At 35.5% G+C, this 21214-nt stretch overlaps 1 protein-coding gene and 1 pseudogene across 3 annotated transcripts in view; both read right to left on the bottom strand.

Moving 5' to 3' along the window:
• The window catches only part of Cntn5 (contactin 5), a 1189809-nt gene that overhangs the window by 674600 nt on the left and 493995 nt on the right, over nucleotides 1–21214 (bottom strand). The window lies entirely within an intron of this gene.
• Nucleotides 1246–19640, bottom strand: LOC101960878 (mitochondrial import inner membrane translocase subunit Tim23 pseudogene; annotated as a pseudogene).

The raw sequence follows: 21214 nt of genomic DNA, 5'->3' as shown, positions 1-21214 counted from the left end.
TTGTTTTTTTTTCAGAAATTAAACTCACCTGTATTTTCCTTAACTTTTCCTAAGGCTTCTTGAAAAACTTTTAGCTTCTAGTTATTCCCAGAAAGGAGTTACTATGTACAGAATTAAACATGATTATTGGATAGACTGTTCTAGCATACCATTCTGATTAACTTGAAGTACCTTCAGATTACTTAATGCCAACTTATCAGTTTACTGGTGAAAAATCCTATCCTAGTTGTTAATTTCACCAACAGTCCTTCATTGCAATACAAACACAAAAACATATTATTTTGGCCTCCTTTAGGCAGAAGAAAATGCCAAGATTAACTTTGCCTTCATATCCAGAAAGATGTTTTATTTTATTATTATTACTTTTTGTATGTGTGTGTGTGGTACTGGGCATTGAATCAAGACCACTCTGCCACTGAGTTACATCCCAGTCCTTTTTAGTTTTTCCAGACAGGGTCTTCCTCAGTTGCAGACATTATCCTTAAACTTGCAATACTGCCTCAGCCTCCCAAGATGCTGGGCTTAAAAATGTGCACTGCTGTGCCTGGCTTGGGCAGATGTTTTAGAATGGAGACACCAACTATGTTTATGTGGGAGTTATGCCTTTGGTTCTATTTTTTACCCTTTATTCAGAACACAGGGCAACATTGCAGTTTGAGATCATGAAATGAACAGACAGTGATAAAGTATTAACAATAAGCATGACCTGAATTCTGAGAGTAAGTGGTTTTCTAGTTCAAGGAGTAGGAGACAGAACTGTTAGAGTCTGTAAACAAGTCTGGATGCCGCCTGACAAAATGCCAGAGGGAGTGGTTTGTGAAGTAAAGCCAGGGAGCCATTAAGTGTGGAGATTCCTAATTGGTTGACTGCTGTATCTAGTTTATGCTAATTTGATAAGCTGTGTGGAATGTACAAATACAGTTCCTGTCCTATAATAAATGGCTTCCACTCCTGCTGTATCAATGTACACAAGTTGTTTGTCACCCCCGGGGTTATTTTGCTGCAGCCAGACTGCGCACAGAACAGGTGCAATATCTTCTCCAAAGGAGAAGAGGACCAACCACGTTACTCAGTGAGTCACCAAAGGGTTTTGCCTTTAACTAAGGGCAAGAAGAAATGCCAGTCCTAATCTTTATCACAGCAAATCCAAATCTCCAATTTCTCAAACTAATTGTAGGTAGAAGAGAATATAACTCCAGACTGATTAATTGGTCTAGATGACTACTGAAATGTCCTACATTCATGAGTTGCTAAAAATCTTCAGAGTGACTGTTGAAGAAGGGAACCTTTCATGTGTTCCAGGTTATTATATAGTGCATAGAGGATAGTTAGTATTAGTCCTGCCAGACCACCTTGTGCTACCCCACAAAGACCACCTGTACATTTATACAACATGCCTATCATAGTTCCGGCTGCTACTGTGTTGAGGTCATTTTCTGCACCTCGTGTTTTCTCAATGATAACACCAAATGCACTATAAAGCAGAGCCAGAGAACCTAGAGTATTAGCCCAAAGTGCACCTTGCCTAGTCACCATATTCAAAATCTGTACATTTTTTGGTTTGGACTAGGCCATGTTCTGGGTTTCCTTAAATTCTAGCCGAAGACCATTCACTGCCCCAAATGCAGCTCCTGTCATACAACATCCTCCAATGGTAAGGAAGGCTAGTTCACATCTGCCCCGTGTTTTATTAGCTCCAGTGGGTAAAATAAACTCATCCGTATCCTGCACAAGATATCGTGGATCCACATTTAAATAAGGAGACAGAGGGTTCATACCAGTTAGCCGGACGCCAGCTAAATCCGCGGGTTAGTAACCTGCTCCACCGGCTCCGAAAAAACCTGCCAATCCCCCTGTGGTTTTGTTACCACTCCCCCCCCTATTACTATTGAGATAGTAATAGGAAACTACTATCTCAAGCCGGGGTCCAGCGCTTGGCGGTTGCTTCACCGTAGGCGCAGGGAGACCCGCGTTTCAGATCCTTTTTCTGAAGCAGTATTTTTCAGGTTTGGGTTATTTAGAATATTGAATACTGAAAGATCAGAGTAGAACGTATTGAATTCTAAATTAAAATTAATCAAATGGCTTAAATATGCACATTTAACACACTTTTAAATTATTGTACTTATGTGTCTTATTGATGGTTATTTCCCCTGAAATTGCAAAATCCTATGAGGGTATGACTGTGTTTGAGTTATTCTCATCTTCTCATTTACGCAGTGTTTTATTGAGTATTTCACCCTACTGAAAAGGATATTCATCTTAAAATTGCCCCCTTCGAAGTCACCCCTTGCATTAGGACAGTGTTTATATTAACATTTTGCTCCACTTCTGCTTCACATTCTATCAATGCTCTTTTCTATCTTACAATCCTGGTTCTAAACAATACACTACCTATCAAGATACCGACAATATTGCTTTTGCTATTTTTATTTCTAGAAAAAAAATATCAAGCCTAAGTATACTTGAGGGAAAACTATAATTACTTCATATAATTAATTACTTTTCCACAACAGCAACTGTGACAATTATTCATTCTAAGAAACTCTAATCACATTACAGAAACTTGTTACAGTTACTTAGCTCCCAATACAGACAGGAACATTGCTAAGGTTGGTCTGCATAGAGACCTGCTTCACTGTCATGCTGCTGTGGCTTTCACCATCCTGGATCTCTCTAATTGCTGAAGTTGAACACAGGTGAGATGTTAGTCCGGATTGCAACTGCTGGAGTCTATAGTCCTGCAGCTTTAGAAATTTTTCTTTTCCTTTCATATGTTAAATAAAAGCTAGAAGACACTCTCTGAGCCCCCTGGCACCCTCACAGGATGAAAAGTTCAATTTCTCCTATTTGCACCACCTGCTGTCTAAGCACTCACTAGGAGACTTAATGTCTCTTTATTACATTTTGTCTCAAAGTACTGGTTCCCCTGAACTTCTATTTTACCCATAAAGATTTTCATTTCCTTTTCTTAATCTGAAAATGTCATGAATGTGGAAGTCAGTGCCTCTGCCTTGACTTCTGCAAACTACCATTTAGATAAAGAGATGGTACATGGTATCTTGGGACAATTAAACCAAATATCTTCCTCAGGTTCTTGTCCTCTTCTTATTTTACCTCTCTGTTGCTTTCTTCTCTAGGTCAGATCTAAGGAACTAAAAATGCCTCCACTTTATAAACAGAACCATTCAGCTCTTAATGTCTCTCAGCATGGCCCATTTTATCCAAACTTCAAAAGAATTCTTTTGAAAACCAAAATAATCCCTCAAGGTGTTTTTCTAACAACTGACATTTATTTTGTTACAGAGAGCTTGGGCTACCTGCTTTTAAAGTGACCATTATTTTAAAATATGTAAAAAATGTCCTCAACAGTTTTCCCTTAGGAATATTTTTCTATTATAGGCAAATGACTTCCAAGTTAGGAATATATCCCTATTCCCACACATTTTGCCCATCGAATGATACTTGAAGAGTTGAAACATACTATTTAATGGAACCAAACACGTGATTCCCAGACTGATCTTTACCCAGGGAGAGTGGATTTTTCTTGGTATCAAATAGCATCAGACTAGGTGTTTTGGTCCCAGCTGTCCTGTAACTGAATCTGGTTGTTCTTTTCAGGGGACTTGCTCCCCATACCAGGTGTCTGTTCTGGAACTTATGCCTCCTTTATGTGAGACTTTTTATTTTTCCCCAGCTAGTTTCCTATATGCATTACTTTGTGCAGTGGCTCAGCATGTGTATTTTCTTCCAAAAACAAATGTTCACTCTCTCCAAAATTTAAGCAATTGTAGGCTTGTTTCCAAGATCTGTTCCATAAGAAGATCATATGCAATGTAGGTAGAATAGAATAGATTGTTCACTCTTGTGTTTCAGCAGCACAACATCAGAATTATCTATGTTGTCAAACCTCTCCAATTCTGAGCCACTATGTGTTAATAGCCAATGTTTGTGATACTATGCAGTTTTCCACATATGGTACAAACTTGGTAAATAAACTTGAATTTTGTTTGTATTATTTTAACTAGAAAAAGTTGATTAATCTGACTTTTTGTCAATTACTAGACTACCATTGATGACTTTCTTTCCTTGTGCATAATATTCTGGGATAGGGTTTCATGTCTAGCCCCATATAGTGTCCTAGGTTTGAATGCTATTCTTTATTATAAATGTAATATATAATGTCAAATGCTTATTAAGTGAATTTCTTAGATGTATGGCTCCTCTTCAAACTCGAAAATTAGTCAACATATAAATAATCATTACTCTCAGCCATGTATAGTCTGTGTGCCTTTCCTATATGTATATGTAGCCTACTTATAATTGTGACTGAAATATGATACAGGGAGGGCATAATCTCTGTCCTCTCATAGCTTATGGTATAGTAGTAATATTAATAGGGAAAGCCATGAATATTTATTTAGTACTTGCTTTCTGTGTTTTAGCTATTGTACTTATTGCCTTACAAAGTAATAAGTACAATGGTTACATCTTATAAAAGATGATATATAAGATGATGATGGAAGGATTATGGGAGTAATGCAAAGAAAGATACCAAGATTAAAATAGATTTGTCATGCTGGAAGAGAACATGAATAAACTTTCATTGGAACAGTTCTTATTTACAGAGAGTAAAATGTATGATCAGAGTGGTGGATGTGATGAGAAGTATTAGATTCATTCTTTCATCAATGCTTAAAAATAATTATTTCTTTATACCTGATTGTGTAGAGGGTTGATAGTGATGTATCTGGGACTAAAATAAACCTGTTAATCATTCTGCATATTTCAGGATGGGTTGGAAGAGCAAAAAAAAAAAAAAAAAAAGAACGATGGTACTGATAGCCAGATACAAATAAGCCAACCAGACATGAGGTAATTTAGTAATGATTTTAAATAAGTAAAAATAGAAAGAAAAGGATATATAATGTGAGGTGTTACAACAGAAGAAATGAACTGAATGAGTAAATAAATTCAGAGGAAAGAATGGGAAGGAAGTGAAACGTGTTTTTCAACATCTAGTCTTTGTCATTGCTATTTTTCTGCTTCCCCTCGAGAATGTTAAATTTAGTAGTTCCTTTGGATATATCAGGATTTATATGAGGAAGGTCAGAATATTTTATAGTTCATGAGTTTCTTCAAGTATTATCTTCCTGATTTCAAATATGACTTCCACGCTAGTCTCCATCTCATGCTTTGAGTCATCAGATATATTTAGTGTCTACATTAAATTTTGTACAGGGGTAGTTCTCAAACCTTTTGGTGTTGGACATATTTGCAGTTTGAAAAATTACTAAAGCAATAATTGTGTTTAAGTGAGTAATATCTGATCATATTTTTACTCTGTTGGGCATTAAAACAGAGAAATTGAAAGTAATCATTACCAATTATTTTTAAAACAACCATACTAATCCAACTATATGCTAACTTAATGACATCTTATTGAAATAATGGCTACTGTAGTTTCCAAAACAAAAACAAACAAGCAAAAAAAAAACTTAATGACATCTTATTGAAATAATGGCTACTGTAGTTTCCAAAACAAAAACAAAAAATTGCCAGTAAAAAAGAGTGCATAATTATGCATTTTTGCAAGCCAAAATTTGACTTAATAAAGGAAGCTGCGTGGATCCTCATACCTGTTTTGTGTCCAATCAGCTACAATGCTGCTTTAAGTGGAGCAAATGAAGAAAATCCAGCTCAAATACACACACACACACACACACACACACACACACACACACAAACCAAGAGAAACAGAGAGAAAGAATAAAGAAGAATTTTTGACATCCTTTGCAAACAAGCATGTGTGTTCTTAAGTGCCATACCAAAACACAAGAAGTAAGTTTCCTCAAGGAACAATGTGATGTATATTCTAAAATTCATGTCTGTGAACTTTTTGTACTTTGCTAAATTAAATTATCCTTTGGTTGGGTATTTATTTTGACATGCTCTTTTACTTGTGTAAGACCTTGTAACTTCATGCTTTTGTTCATTTGGAAAATATTGCATCACTGAATTGTTCCCACTTTATTAGACAATTTGTAAAAAACAAAAAAATAAATTAAAATTAAAGTCGCCATTAAAATCATTAAGTATTGGGAAGTGATCTGGCTCCTGAAGGTGAACATAAGTTTCCAGAAAGTTAGTTTGGGGACAGAAGCTTGAATTTTGTCTCTGGTAACAAATACCATCAGTTATTTTCCTGAAGTGACAGGCCTACTTACATCATTTTAAAGAAAATATCTGCCAAGTACAACTGAATCACAGTTTGTCAGTCTTTCTTTCAAGTAAATTGGTGTTTCATGGAAAAATGGCTTCTTGGTTTTCTCACAAATCAGAAATCACACAATTTCAAATAGAAGCATGATGCTTTTTCTTAAAGGAACCATGAGCCTTCTGCATGACCTAGCAGTGGTTTATCATGCTTTTAATTTCATCACACAAATTATGAAAAGATGTGTGCTCAAAGCTTTTAATAAAAATTAATGTATTCAATAGTTTCATTAAGGATATTGGGTAAGACTAAAGTTCAAATTTTACTTAATACTACTTGGTGCTGCTGTAGCCATATTTGAACCACGGTTCTGGCATTTTTCTCAAGGTTGTTTATGCATCACTAATAAAAATATCAAGACAGTTTTCAAAAAGATCAATAACATAGTAGTATAAACATAATCTGCCATCATGGACCCTCTGAAGTGTCTCTAAGATCCTGTGGTCTGTGGCTTACTCAACGTGAAGCCCCAGACTAGAAGGGAATAGTAATTAAGGCCCATGTGACCCAGTACTGTGAGTCAAGAGGAAAACTGTGCAATTATTTTTTAAGTAGGAGAATACAGAGCCAATTTTAGGACTGTATATGCATGACCTAGTAAAATACCATATATGCTTTCTCCCCACAAGGGAGAAGAAAGCTGAATAATTTAAATATTCAATTTTAAAGTTAATAGTTGCAAATTGAAAAAAAAAAACTGGCTTGAGGAGCTCAGCATGGAATACTTGGTGCAGGAATCATGTCTTTCTTATTAGTGCCTTTGACACCAATAAATAATTCTGACCTATTTTATGAAATTAATTCTATGATTACCGCTATTGCTCATATCCAATACTGAATAAACACAATGAAAACCTTTGAAAATTAATTCCCCACTGTAAGAATGTAGAATCATTTTTAAATATATCAGAAGCAATAAATGAAGGATTGTCCAAACTCTGTTTTCAATATATGTCTATGGGAATTATCATGTGATATTCCCATAGGCTCTATCAAATATTCCATTTTGTTCTATTTATTACTCTAAGAATAGATTTTTCTACAATCTCTCAGTAGAAAAAAATTTGCCACGCATGTTTTTTAATTAAATGAAAATCATAACATTCTGTAATAAACCACTATATTGACATAAGTTATAGCAAAATGCCTAGTAAAAACATAAATGTCATAACTTCTGCACATTAATCTAGGAAAAAGCATCTATTTGTTCTGGATTCTATGTTTTATCCAAACAGTACAATTAATCATTCATGAATCAACAGGTCACATATCCTCAATTTATTCTGCTAAGCTTGAATAGCTCACTTGAGCTTAAGGTTATGGAATATGAGTGCTTGGGGGAAAGGCAGAGGAGCTGAGTAAGAATCTCTGTAATGTGCTGAAGGATGGATATAAGGAGGCAGAGCTGGGAGCTCTCTGCAAAATGTGAGTGCATTGTTCCCTGTTTTAATGCACTTTTCTTCTCTTTCCTCCTATCTAAATATACTCAATATTTTATCACCCTCTTAGAAGCCTTGTCTTCTGAATTATTTTAATGTGCATTACTAACAAATGACCTAGGGAGGATTCTAATGAAACTATTTTTTAACATAAGGAATGCTCTATACTATAAAGATTCCTGGGTACGTTTCCCTCAATCTAGCTCAAGATTTGATCATTGGGTCCAAAGGTCTATACTGTGATCTAATGCTTGTATCCCTCCAGAATTCATCTAACCCTTAAGGTGATAGTATTGAGAGAGGGATCATTTGGGAGGTGATTGGGTCATAAGGGCTGAGCACTCATGAACAGGATCAGCACCCTTAAAAAAGAATTATTAGCCTCTTCCATGATATGTGCACATATCAGGAAAGTGCCATTCATGAGAAAATAGTCCCTTAGCAGACACCGAATTCAAAGGTGACTAGATTTTGGATTTTCCTGCTTGTAAAAGTCTGAGAAAATAGAATTCTATTGTCTTTAAGCCACCCAGTTTATTGTACTTTGTTAGAGTAGCCTGAATGGACTTGACAGTCTGTATCCTATATGAATGAAGATCATGTGGGAGTCCTTTTTCTCTATTAATCTGCAGTTTCTAGGGTCTATGTTCCCTAACTCATAGTAGCTTTCAATACATTTTTACTGAAAAAAATAATATCAATTAAATATTACTGTGAGTTTATATATCAATAATAAAAAAATGTCCAATTATATGTAATACATTTAAGACCGAGACTGAAAAAATTTTATGTTTCTCTAATTACTGCTTTAAACATCTGCCAAATTTCCTTTCCCCTGCCCTAGATGACATTGTCAATAGATCTCCAGCTGTCCATACTCTTTAAAATATTAGAACAAGGCATGATATAGCAATTAAAATTAATTTTTAGTATACAGTTATCCCTTGGTATTCACAAGGGATTAGTTTCAGGACCCCCTGCAGATACCAGCATGTGGATGCTCAAGTCTTTTACATAAAATGGCATAGGATTGGCATATAGCCTGAGCACATTCTCCTGTATACTTTAAATCATCTCTAGATTAATTATAATACCTTATACAATGCAAATGTTATGTAAATATTTTTATACTGAATTGTTAAGAAATAATGACAAGGGGAAAAGCCTGTATATATTCAGCACAGGTGTAATTTTTTTGAAAGATTCTTAGTCTGCAATTGGTGGAATCTCTTGTATGCAGAACCTGTATATGCAAAGAGCTGTCTGTATTAATACATTAGTCCTTCCCAAACAGTCTTTAACCTCTCATTCCTCCTTTCTTTCTTCCCCACAGATAAGGCTTGCTCTGTTGCCAGGGGACTTATGGTGGGGCAAAAAGGATGCCTTTGTTTTATTCTATTTTTGCTTTTAATCTTTATTTCCCTTCTCTTCTATTGATGAATCTTTCAGATGATGAACACCAAAAGATCAGAAGTCTTAGTTGATTGATTGGGCAAGTCATGATGTGTCCACAGAGACTATGTGTATGGCATTTATCCACATGCTGATTCTTTAGTGGGTTGCATATGTTGGTTCTTTGATGATACTTTCTAATCTAACATTCTGCCTAGTTGTAGACAAGACAACCCACACTCTGACTGATGTCTTATGTGAATAACTTCCTTCCAGTTCCAGGCACTAGTAGTCAGCTATGGTTCAGGTATTATTTGAGTGCTCCTCAATAGTTCATATGCTGGAAGCTAGGTCCCCAGTGTGGTAGCATGAGGTGAACACTAAGAGGAGGTCCCAGTGGAAGGCAATAAGATCCTTGGGATCCATCTCAAATAGGATTAATGGTGGCTTGTAGAGTGAGTTCTAAGGAGAGCAAGTTGGTATAAGGTAAGGCCAAGACAGGCACTTGGCACTATTGGTATGTTGCGGTTTCCCTTTCCAATTCTCTACCATGTTTTCACACAACTAGGAGCCCCTAAACAGGTTGCTGGAGTGTAGTGATCTTAGAGTTCCAGAAGTGTGAGCCAAATAAATCATTTTTCTTTATAAAGTACTCAGCTTCAGTATTTTGTTATAGCACCATACAATTTATTAAGACATAGTCTCCCTATTCTTAGTCACCTCCTCCTGTCAGGTGGTACTAGCTAGAATCTAGATGGCTCAAATCTGTTTATATCTGACGCACCAACTTCTGACCCACACAAATCTTTGCCCTTCCAAGTGTCAGGACTTAGTGGATCCCCTGCTATCTTTAAATCTACTTCTGTTTTTAAGAGTAGGTAGGTCTTATCAACTTCCTGACTTTAGAGAATGGGAGCCAATTTCTATTCTCTTATATCACTCATTCTTAAAATGTATAGAAGGTTTTCTCAAGATTTTTCAAGTATGCTTTGTTTAGCATTTCTATCATTTAGTAGAAGAATGATGGTATTTGGGTTGGGATGAGAGACTTTTTTCTTTCTGGAGACATGTCAATCAATGCAAGTGGTTTCTTTGAAGATCTCTATCTTCGTTGGAGAAAAGTCCCTCTTTCTTTCCCCTTCATAAGAAAGAAAGAAAATTCAGACCATTGCTGTCAGTTTATGCAGTGTGGTACTTCATTTTCCCTATCTGTTAACTTTCTTTAAAGATTTAATTATTTAATCTGGACCTCATTTAACATCTTTTAGTAAATACTACATGGATGTGTCTAGTACCATTCTTTCAAATGTATGGACAAATACATTTTTATGTCAACTTTCTCTTGGGGTTCTACTAGAAGTTCTGAGATGATTGGAAAACATTAGCCTATAGAAGAGGATTTATGTAGCTGAGAGCACAGTGTTACAGAAAATGAAGTGATGACTTACGGAAGGTCCCACAATTCATGGCAAAACTGAAACTAGTACAGGCCTCCAAATTCAAGTTCGTTTTCTCCAAAATGTGCTATTTTGCATTTTGAATGTAATTAATATTGAAAGATTATTAGGAAACTATATTTAAAACATGTTTCCAAACATATGGAATAACCTTGCAGAATGGAATAGAATCTGAGTACATAAAAAGGCCATTTTGTAATCAGGTCCATATTATTATATTACTTAAAAAAGTTATTTTGGATGGAATCCAAAACAGATCATATTCTTTCTTATGCTCCATTATGCTCCAGAAACACACTAATATATTAATTTTTCCACCAATTCATTGCTTTTTATTTGACAATACTTTCTCAAATTCAGTGTTACATCTTATCTTTTCATCTTTACTTTCAAAATAACCTCCTCTTTTAGTTTTTCTTTATTTTTATTTCTATCTCCACGATTCTCAAACATGCTGGCTCAAAGGAGCAGACAGAACTATTTCTTACTCTCTTCTCTTATCCATTATATCCTATAGGTATCAGGTCAGATAGATATACACAGATTTTCTTTCTAACTTCCAATATTTTCTTTCTGTTCTTAGTTCTACCTGTAATCATTCTCCATTCTCTCATTTGGTAATATCCTGGTATAAAAACATCACCTATTATTAAATACTAAAGATAAAAACAATTATTTTTGAAGTCTAACTTGTAGAATCACAGTTCTAAGAATTGCAGGGGACTTTTATATAATCAGAGCAAACTGTATGTTACTAAAATTACATAATGATCATTTATCTCAGGCTGAACTGTATTTGAAAAGAGCTGACAGACTGCCTTGAGGTACAGCTGATTCTACCATTGAGCAACTCTGGCTGCTTAGAATGGCCTTCTTTTTAGATTAATACAATCTACCCTTTGTTATTCTGTAGCTTCTACTGGTTTGTCACTTTGAATCTCTTAAAATAAGTCTCAACTGATTGAATATGATTAATTTTGCTTATTTAAGGTAGCAATTGCATGAAGTATTTACTTCTGCGTTTTGAGTTGAGATGGTTGGCTATGTGGCAATTTCTTGTTGTGGGGAGTGAGAGGCTTTTGCATCTCACTAATAGAGCAGTTACTGAATACAATATTTACATATGGTACAAAAAGTTTACTTTCCTTCAAGTCTTTGTATCTTGTCATGTACAATTATAGCTGCTTGTTATTAAAGAATATACAGAGTTCAGCTCTCCAAATAACAAATAAAGATGACAATTTGAAATTGAAAGTAATTACTGTTAACCCAGGTATAAAAGAAAGAGACAAGTCAAATTATTCCATGGAAGTATAAATAGGATAAAAGCTTACTTGGCTTTTGTTTGTTATCTTACAGTTCTATATCTTTAACTCCATGGCTTATAAAAAGCAATAGTCGAACCAGGCACAGTGGTACATGCCTGTAATCCCAGCAGCTTGGGAGGCTGAGAAAGGAGGACTGTAAGTTCAATACCAGCCTCAGCAAAAGTGTGGTGCTTAGTATCTCAGTGAGATTCCGTGTCCAAATAAAATACAAAATAAGGCTGAGGATGTGGCTCAGTGGTTGAGTGCCCCTGAGTTCAATCCCTGCTACCCCAAAACAACAACAAAAAAAGCAAGAGTCAATTAATTCAATGAAGACTTTGCAAAAAGGAAGTATCTCTTGAGTTTTGGTCAAAAACTCCTGTAAATATTAGCTGTCATTGATTTACTTTTTCCAGTTATTTCTATTATTACCACATTTCAAGGTTTTTCATTACTTTGTTTTCCTTCTCCTGAATACATTTGTGATTATCCACGTTACCATGATATGACAGAGCCTGGAACTGAACATACTAGTACAGTTAATTATCATGAGAGATGGAAAGCAGATCCATCTTCATCTTTTCTGTAGATGTTTTTAATATGGCTGAATCATGTGAACTGTACTGGGGTAGGCAAAAATCAATACAGCCTCATAAAGAAGTCAAGAAATAGCATTCATATACCTGTACTGTTTTCTCACTCTAAAACTATTCCAATACCATCTTGCCTTTTCTCTGTTTCCTTCCTTGTTCAAGTTCTACAGTCTATTTCATAAATGTGCAAAGATAGTCATTTAATGTGTTATCTCCTCAGCTCAAAATGTGATCTGGCTACTGCCTATCTCTACATTTCACAACCTGTCACTTTTTTTTTTAAAGAGAGAGAGAGAATTTTAATATTCATTTATCTATTTTTTTTTTCCAGCGGACACAACATCTGTTTGTATGTGGTGCTTAGGATCGAACCCGGGCCGCACGCATGCCAGGCGAGCGTGATACCGCTTGAGCCACATCCCCAGCCCACCTGTCACTCTTCTTAACACACATTTCTCTTCATTCATACAGGTCCTTCTTCCATATCACTTCTTCTCATGAACACTGTTCATTCTAAAGGAATTAGACATTTGCCTTCTCCTGTCTGAGGCACCTTTTTTCCTCTAAATATTCATGTGTTCTGCTTTTTTACATTTACCAAATTTTCCTTAGAGACTTATTTACAGTGAACTTTCTTAACTAGTCTATATAAAATAATGCATTGCTATCCTACCCTCCATCACACTCACTATCTCTTTGTTTACTTAAATTTACTTTGTTTCTACACAGGAATTTTTCCTATCAGATTTTTTATTATTTCTATTTTTGCTAATTTGTTTATCTTTTCCACTAGAATAGGAGCTGGACAAAGATGGGGGTTTGTCTGTCTTGTTCACTACTATATCTTTAGTGTCTACTAGAGTATCTAGTAGACATTAAATAAATATTAGTATAAGTAACAGAAAGATGAATGAATTATAATCAAAGAAACTTAAATATGTCACTGGGAATTAGAATATTTTTAAATGTCCTTTATCTCTGTCATCCCTATCCCCAAGTGCAATCTTTGAAAATTATATATGCTATGTCTACATGAAGCATTTTATCTATAGCTATGATTTTTTAGAGGACAGACTGAAGCATGAAACAAATGTTACATGTTGAATTTTATAGAATCCCATTTTAAAAAACAGTCATTTCCTCCAGGGTTATTCTGAAACTAATAAGAATCCCAGGGCCAAGCTAAAATAGTTCTTTCTAAACTTGGGCATTAAATACAAATAGCTCTAGGCCAGCAAAGACACTGACAGTCAGTGCATCTCTCTGAATCACTAGATGAGCAAGTAGGAAGGCATATATGTCAGTTGTCTTATTGGTGACCTTTAGAACCTCTTTGAAGCAAATTCTGCCAGGAATATATGCTGTGTGGCAATGGTGAAATGAGGTTTAGGAGCCTGATTGAAAGTACTTACTCTTCAAGACTTTGCCCTTTCACTTTCTTTTTCTTCACTTTCTTTTCTCTTTTTTTTTTCCTGTATTTTTTTTTTCTACTTGTCGCTTTCATAATCCCCCCATCTACCTAAAACCAGTGCTACCACTTTCACTGAAGACATTTAGAATATCCCAGGAAGTCACTTCTTAGTTTTTTTCTTTGTGGGGATGGGGTCCTAGAGATAGAATTCAGGGGCAGCCAACCACTAAGCCACATCCCCAGCCCTATTTTGTATCTTATTTGGATACAGGGTCTCACTGAGTTGCTAAGCACCACACTTTTGCTGAGGCTTGCTTTGAACTTGCAATCCTCAGCCTCTCCAGCCACTGAGATTACAGGCTTGTGCTGCTGTGCAGCCAGGGATTAGTTCTTGATATTGAAAAACATCAGGAAAATCAAGTTAGAAAAGTGATTCAGCCTGTTTGGATATTTTCTACCTAGAAATTACTACAACCACAAATATAATATATGCTCCTCCTAATCCAAGATAAGCACCAAACAAATAAAACTTTCTTTTTATTAATTTATAAATAGAAGTCTAATATTTTATAGCAAGAATTCTTTTAGCTCTTATGTATGACATGTCACATAGTTCAGACATTGATTCTGTCCTTATACAACAGATGGTCTTGTATTTTTAATACAAACAACTAAAAATCCAAATTACAAAAATATAAAAGTACAAAAAATAAAAAGATCATCACTCAAAGCCATCTTTATATCTGATTTAGACCTCTCAGAGAGATCCAGCACACCCTAGACAGAGGCCAAAGTCATGCTGTATGCCACCAGCTCAGACACATCAGTGAGAACAGTGTTATATGATGAATTCTGTTAGAGTTATAACAAGAATTAGTATGGAAAAATTGTCTTTTCCATATTCTTGAAAGGAAAAATATTGTGACTAATTCCCATATCAAATAAATATCAGTAAATATTGAAGTTGACAAAGCTTCAAGAAATCCATGTTTAACTTCTTTAATGTTAGCGAAATAGAATTTTCCAAAGAGGTAAAATAAACAGAAGATAATATGTAGCATGTAATTGTTTTTCATTCTCACAATTAGTTACATATGGTCTATTTGACACATGATATATTTATATATGATATATCACTGACACATTTTAGTATTTGGGTCCTGAAAAATCCATAACATTTGTTTAAAAGTCAAGAAGAGCATGTTTTTTGCATCCCTATTTTGCTGGCCTACTTGGGTGCTCAATGAATGCAATCTTCTATTCACTTTATATTCAGAATAAAACTGTATTTCAACAAACTAAACAAAGGGAAAAATAAACTGTTGCCTTGAAAGTACTCAAATGACTACTTACCCACAGGCATCTATGATAAGCAATAAAATAATTTTTAGTATTAATAGATACACTTTACATTCATATTGGTGTGGTTTAAATTTATCTCTGCTTAAAGTTAACATTGTATACATTAATTCACAAGTTCTCAGGGACATGGTAAAATATGAATTCTTTGAGTATTATTTTATAACAAAGAAAATAAATTTATAAGATTAATTTTCTATTAGGAAAGCTATATCATTGTTCAAAATAATGATTGCAGTAAGTCAGTCCAGTTTAAGAAACCTAAGATAAATTTCACAGTATTTTCAAGATTATCAAAACACTTTGATATTTATTGCTTATTCCTTAGTCAATACTTAAGTGGAAAATATTTTTCAATAAATTTTTGTATGTAAAAGAAAGAAATTTAGATGACTTAATAAACTAATTAATTCTCTTTTTAAACATAAAAGCACTGAGATGCATATTTACTATAATTTTCTGGGATGCTGAACTGGCTCTTTAGTTGATGGTTTAATTTTCTATCACCCCAGGAATGGCTGACAATTATAGATACTATATAATATTTTCTTTGCCTTTAAGATAAAAATAACAAAACTTACTAAATTCAGATGACCCAATACTCATCCCACCTCCTGCCTTGCTGACAAGGAGAAATTAAATTGTTTTCTGATTAATTACATGTCTAATGCCACCAGTGCACAGCTGATAAGAGTCAAGTTGGAGTCCTACACAAAGGTGGTCTACATTATCATCACGACTTCCTTCCCAGAGGAACAATACAATGTGCAAATATATAATTTAAAAATAATCATGAAGTAGCTATAATCCATTTCTCTTCTTCTAGTGCAGTCAGCCAGTCAGAATTAATAGTATCAGGCACCTGTTTGCTGTAACACTTCTGTTTTCATTTTCTTTTGTAAGTTCTTAGGCAGCACTAACTGGCATGACAAAGTTCTGTGCAATTTACCACACTGCCACCAAAGAGGAGAGAATTTGTATAAGCTTATCAATGACAGACACTCTCTGTTCAACAGTATATCATCCATTTGGCAGAAGGAACAAACTGTCACCTCTTCAATAAAATGGATGTATCCCAAAGGAGAAGAATGAGGTCAAAGTAGACAGAAAAAAATGTTTTCTTCTTGTTGTTGTTATTTTTAAAGCAATACAGCTTACCACAGAAGCATCTGAAGGTAATTTAGAAGACAGGAACTCCGTGTACTTATGCAATTCTATACTTATGTAGGTCTAGGAGGAAGGTAGCTCCCATCAATTGGGTTTCCTTTCTTGTCTCAACTTCATGCTATCTGGTATGTTTTAAAAAAGGCATGGGTACAGGAGGCAGTCACCTAATCCCCTCCTGATACTTCATTAGCTGTCACCCACAGGACAGATCCTACCTCCCTGAGCCTCTCCCTGCTGAAAACACACTATATTTTATTTGCTCCAATGCATAGAGTTGGACCACACATCTCTTATATTTAATTGAGATTTATAATTTTAGGCAGGGAATGTAAACATCTCTGTTCGAGTAAACCCAATTAAATAACTTTTTATAGAAATTTATATAGTAGATCTGGGGTGTTGAAAAATGTACATTGGTACTGAGAAGTACAAAATGAATGTTTAAAAAAACAAAAACAAACTTAAACCAAATGAGAGTATGATGATGAACGTAATAATACTTATTTTCTCACCCATTCTAATAATAAAAAATAATAATAATGGTAGATAACAGATACTGCCTCCCCCTTCTTAGTATCCTTTCAGGCTGTTATATTATAGCTTCTGTCATATCCATCAAAAAGCAATCAGAGAGGGGGTTTCAAGATGGAAGAATAGAGCAGGCCACTTTTCTGGCTGCTCCATGATGTGAAACGAAGAAGAGAAGACAGGCAGTTTCTCAGCAAGGTGGGTGAATGGATACAAATAAGGGGGACTTTACTGCAATTTAATACTGGACACTCAAAACAGATTGGAGAATCAGGAGGTCAGATATAATAAGGAAGAAATCCCCAGCACCACAGCCCTGGCCAGAGAACACAAGCCAGAATGGTCCCTCAGGGAACACAGTAAAAGGGATAAGGGAATCAAAGGAACCCGCATTTTTAGGAGAGCTAAGGCATGTCTGGATAAGGAGAGTTTAAGATCAAAGATACTGCCCAACTGAACTGAAAGGTCCATTGTACAATATCCTTGTGCAAGAAAGAAATTCCATCTAGGCAGCATGTGGAAGTCAGAGAAAGGAACCGTTTTGCAGTCACAGGGCAGGGGCCAGTGGCTGAGAGAGCCAATTTCTGGCAAATTCGCATCTGGCCCCAAAAATAGGCCTGGCAAACCTATGCTGTGCAACAGAGAGTGTGCCTAAGTGACCAGGAGAGAATCAAATGTGTAGAGAAGTTTACACAGGGGAACGTGGGTTGTAGAAACTCACCTGGCTCTCCTCCTCCTCCTGCAATCTGGCTGCTTGCAGTGCCACCTGGAAGAGGCAAATCCTGGCTGAGAATTCAAAAGGGCACAGGTGGGAGAGATTAAGTTTGGAGACTGAACAAAACACCAGGAAATGTGTGGTAGGCAGGTGCTGTAGTGGACTAAGAATTGGCTCCTATACCACACAAGTGGAACCCAAAAGAGAGCCCTGGGGTGCAGGCTTCCAGTGTGGACAAATACTTACTAGTCCCTGGAGGAGTTCTAATTTAAAATCTTGGGACCATTTGGTATTTGGGAAGAGCAGGAAGAAAAGATTAACATTAAACAGAGACATGAGGTGGGAGGGAAAGGGAGAGAAAAGGGAAATTGCATGGAAATGGAGGGAGACCCTCATTGTTATACAAAATTACATATTAGAGGTTGTGAGGGGAATGGGATAATAAACAAGGAGGGAAATGAATTACAGTAGATGGGGTAGAGAGAGAAGATGGGAAGGGAGGGGAGGGGGGATAGTAGAGGATAGGAAAGGTAGCAGAATACAACAGTTACTAATATGGCATTATGTAAAAATGTGGATGTGTAACCGATGTGATTCTGCAATCTGTATTTGGGGTAAAAATGGGAGTTCATAACCCACTTGAATCTAATGTATGAAATATGATATGTCAAGATCATATTTGTAATGTTTTGAACAACCAATAAATAAAATAAAATAAAATAAAATCTTGGGAGCAATAGGCATTCAGCAAAGAGCCTACAGGCTACTTAAGGCTAAACCCTTCCTCCAGATGTTCTATCTCCAGGATAAACCTTCTCATCCTAGCAACCCCACCCTGAGAGTAGAACAGTCATCTTACTCCAGACCTAACACTGCTGAGAAGGGATGCTGAGAATCTCTTCATCTCCAACAGAAATAATTCTTTAACTTTTAATCAAGAACTTTTTTTTCTCCTTTTTTTTTCCTCCTCTCTTATTCTACCACTTTTAAAACCAGTTATTTTCATGGATCAGTTTATTGAGGACTAGGATGTTCGATTAGTATATTTCAGCTTTGTTTTGTATTATTTTACTTTTAAGGTTTTTTTTGTATGTTCAATTTTTAAAAATTTTACATCATATATATGTATATATATATATGTATATATATATATATATACATATTTTTTTCTCTCATTTATTTGTTTCCTTTGATTCTTGTTTTAGTAAGCTGTTTTACTGCTGTGATATGACTAGAACAATTTTAGGAGGAAAGGTTTATTTGAGGACTCATGATTTCAGAGGTCATAGTCCATAAAATCCTGGGCTCCATTCCTAAGGGCTGGAGGTGTGGCAGAACATCACAGAGGAAAGAGTGTGGCTATAGGAACCAGTTCACATGATGATCAGAAAGCAGTTAGAGCCTCCACTTGCCAGATACAAATATACACTCCAAAGCCATGTCCCCAATGCCCAACTCCTCTACCTACACACTACCACTTCAGTTATCAGATAGTTAATCCCTATTAGGGGATTAATTCACTATTTGCTTAAGATTCTCATAACCCAATCATTTCTCCTCTGAACTTTCTTGCACTGTCTCACACATGAGCTTTTGGGAGAAATCTCACATCTAAACCATAACCTTCTGCCCTTGGCCTCCGAAAGCTTACAACCATCTCATAATGCAAAATACATTTTGTCCATTTCCAAGAGTCCCCACAGTCTCAACAATTCTGGGATTGCTCAAAATTCAAGTCCAAAGTCTTCTCTGAGGCCCAAGGCAATCTCATTCTATGAGCTCTGTAAAATTAAAAGCAGTAAGTATTCAACATGTAATGGTACACAGTAAACATTTCCACTCACAAAATTAGGGATAGAAAGAAGGGATAGGAACAAAGCAAGATGGCTATCCAGCTGGGCAAACAAGTCTTATAGCTCCTTGTCTGGTACCTGGGGCACATGGCATTATGATGTACTCTCCAAAAGGTTTATGAAGCTCTGCCCCTGTAGCCATGTTGGTTGCAATCCAAGTGATTTTTCTGTTGGCTTGTCTTTGTTTAATTCCTGCAGCTTTCTTAGGACAATGTCCCACATTTTGGGCATTTCTTAATCTTGGGGGTCTCCTTTGCAGCTTCAGCTTCCTCCTCAAATCTTCGCATTAAAGTTTCTCAGTATTCCCATCAGGTACTCTTACCTTGCTGCATTTTATCATATCATAATGAAATTAAATTAGAAATCAATGATAAAAAAAACAAGCTATTCCAACATCTAGAGACTAAATAATATGCTATTAAATGAATAGTGTATTGCAGAAGACATCATAGAGGAGATTTAAAAATTCTTAGGGGTAAATGTGAATACTGATATAACATATCAAAATCTCTGGGACACTATGAAGGTAGTACTAAGAGGAAATTTCATTGCATGGAATGCATTTCTTAAAAGGAAAAAAAAAGTCAACAAATGAATGACCTAACATTACATTTCAAAGCCCTAGAAAAAGAAGTACAAATCAACAACAAAAGCAGTAGAAAACAGGAAATAAGTAAAATTAGAGCTGAAATCAATAAAATTGAAACAAAAGAAAAAATTGACAAGTTGGTTTTTTGAAAAAATAAACAAGAGTAATAAATCCCTAGCCATGCTAATGAAGAGAAGAAAAGAGAAAACACAAATTCTAACATCCATGATGAAAAAGGAAATATCACCTGAAATATTCATATACAGCACCCCTTCATATTCAAAACACTAGAAAAACTAGGGATAATAGGAACATATCTAAACATTGTAAAAGATATCTATGCTAATTGCCAGGCCAACATCATTCTAAACGGAGAAAAATGTAAAACATTCCCTCTAAAAACTGGAAAAAGACAGGGATGCCCTCCTTCACTACTTCTATTTAACATAGTTCTTGAAACTCTAGACAGAGCGATTACAGTTGAAAGGAGTTAAAGTGATTTGGATAGGAAAAGAAGAACTCACACTATCATTATTTGCCAGCAACATGATTCTATACCTGGAGGATCCAAAGAATTTCTCCAGAAAATTTCTAGAACTAATAATGAATTCAGGAAAGTAGCAAGACATAAAATCAACACCCATAAATTAATGGCATTTCTGTGTATCCATGATATATCCTCTGAAAGAGAAACTAAGAAAACTACCCCACTTACAATAGCCTCAAAAAAATAAAATACTTGGGAATCAACTTAATGAAAGAGGTGAAAGATCTCTACAATGTAAACTATAGAATGCTAAACAAAGAAATTAAAGAAGATTTTAGAAGATGGAAAGATTTTCCTTGTTATTGGATAGGCAGAATTAATATTGTCAGAATGATCATACTACCAAAAGCACTATACAGATTCAGTGAAATTCAAATCAAAATCCCAATGACATTCCTAATAGAAAAAGAAAGACCAATCATGAAATTCATCTGGAAAAATAAGAGACCCAGAATAGCCAAAGCAATTTTTAGCAAGAAGAGTGAAGCAGGTGGCATCACTATACCAGAACTTAAAATATACTGCAGAGTAATACTAACAAAAATGACATTGTATCGGCAGCAAAATAGACTTGAAGACC

This window comes from Ictidomys tridecemlineatus, chromosome 4 (genome assembly GCF_052094955.1).
Source record: "Ictidomys tridecemlineatus isolate mIctTri1 chromosome 4, mIctTri1.hap1, whole genome shotgun sequence".
NCBI classification, from domain to species: domain Eukaryota; kingdom Metazoa; phylum Chordata; class Mammalia; order Rodentia; family Sciuridae; genus Ictidomys; species Ictidomys tridecemlineatus.
The sequence above is the reverse complement of the archived record's forward strand: the minus strand, read 5'-3'. Positions and strand labels throughout refer to the sequence as shown.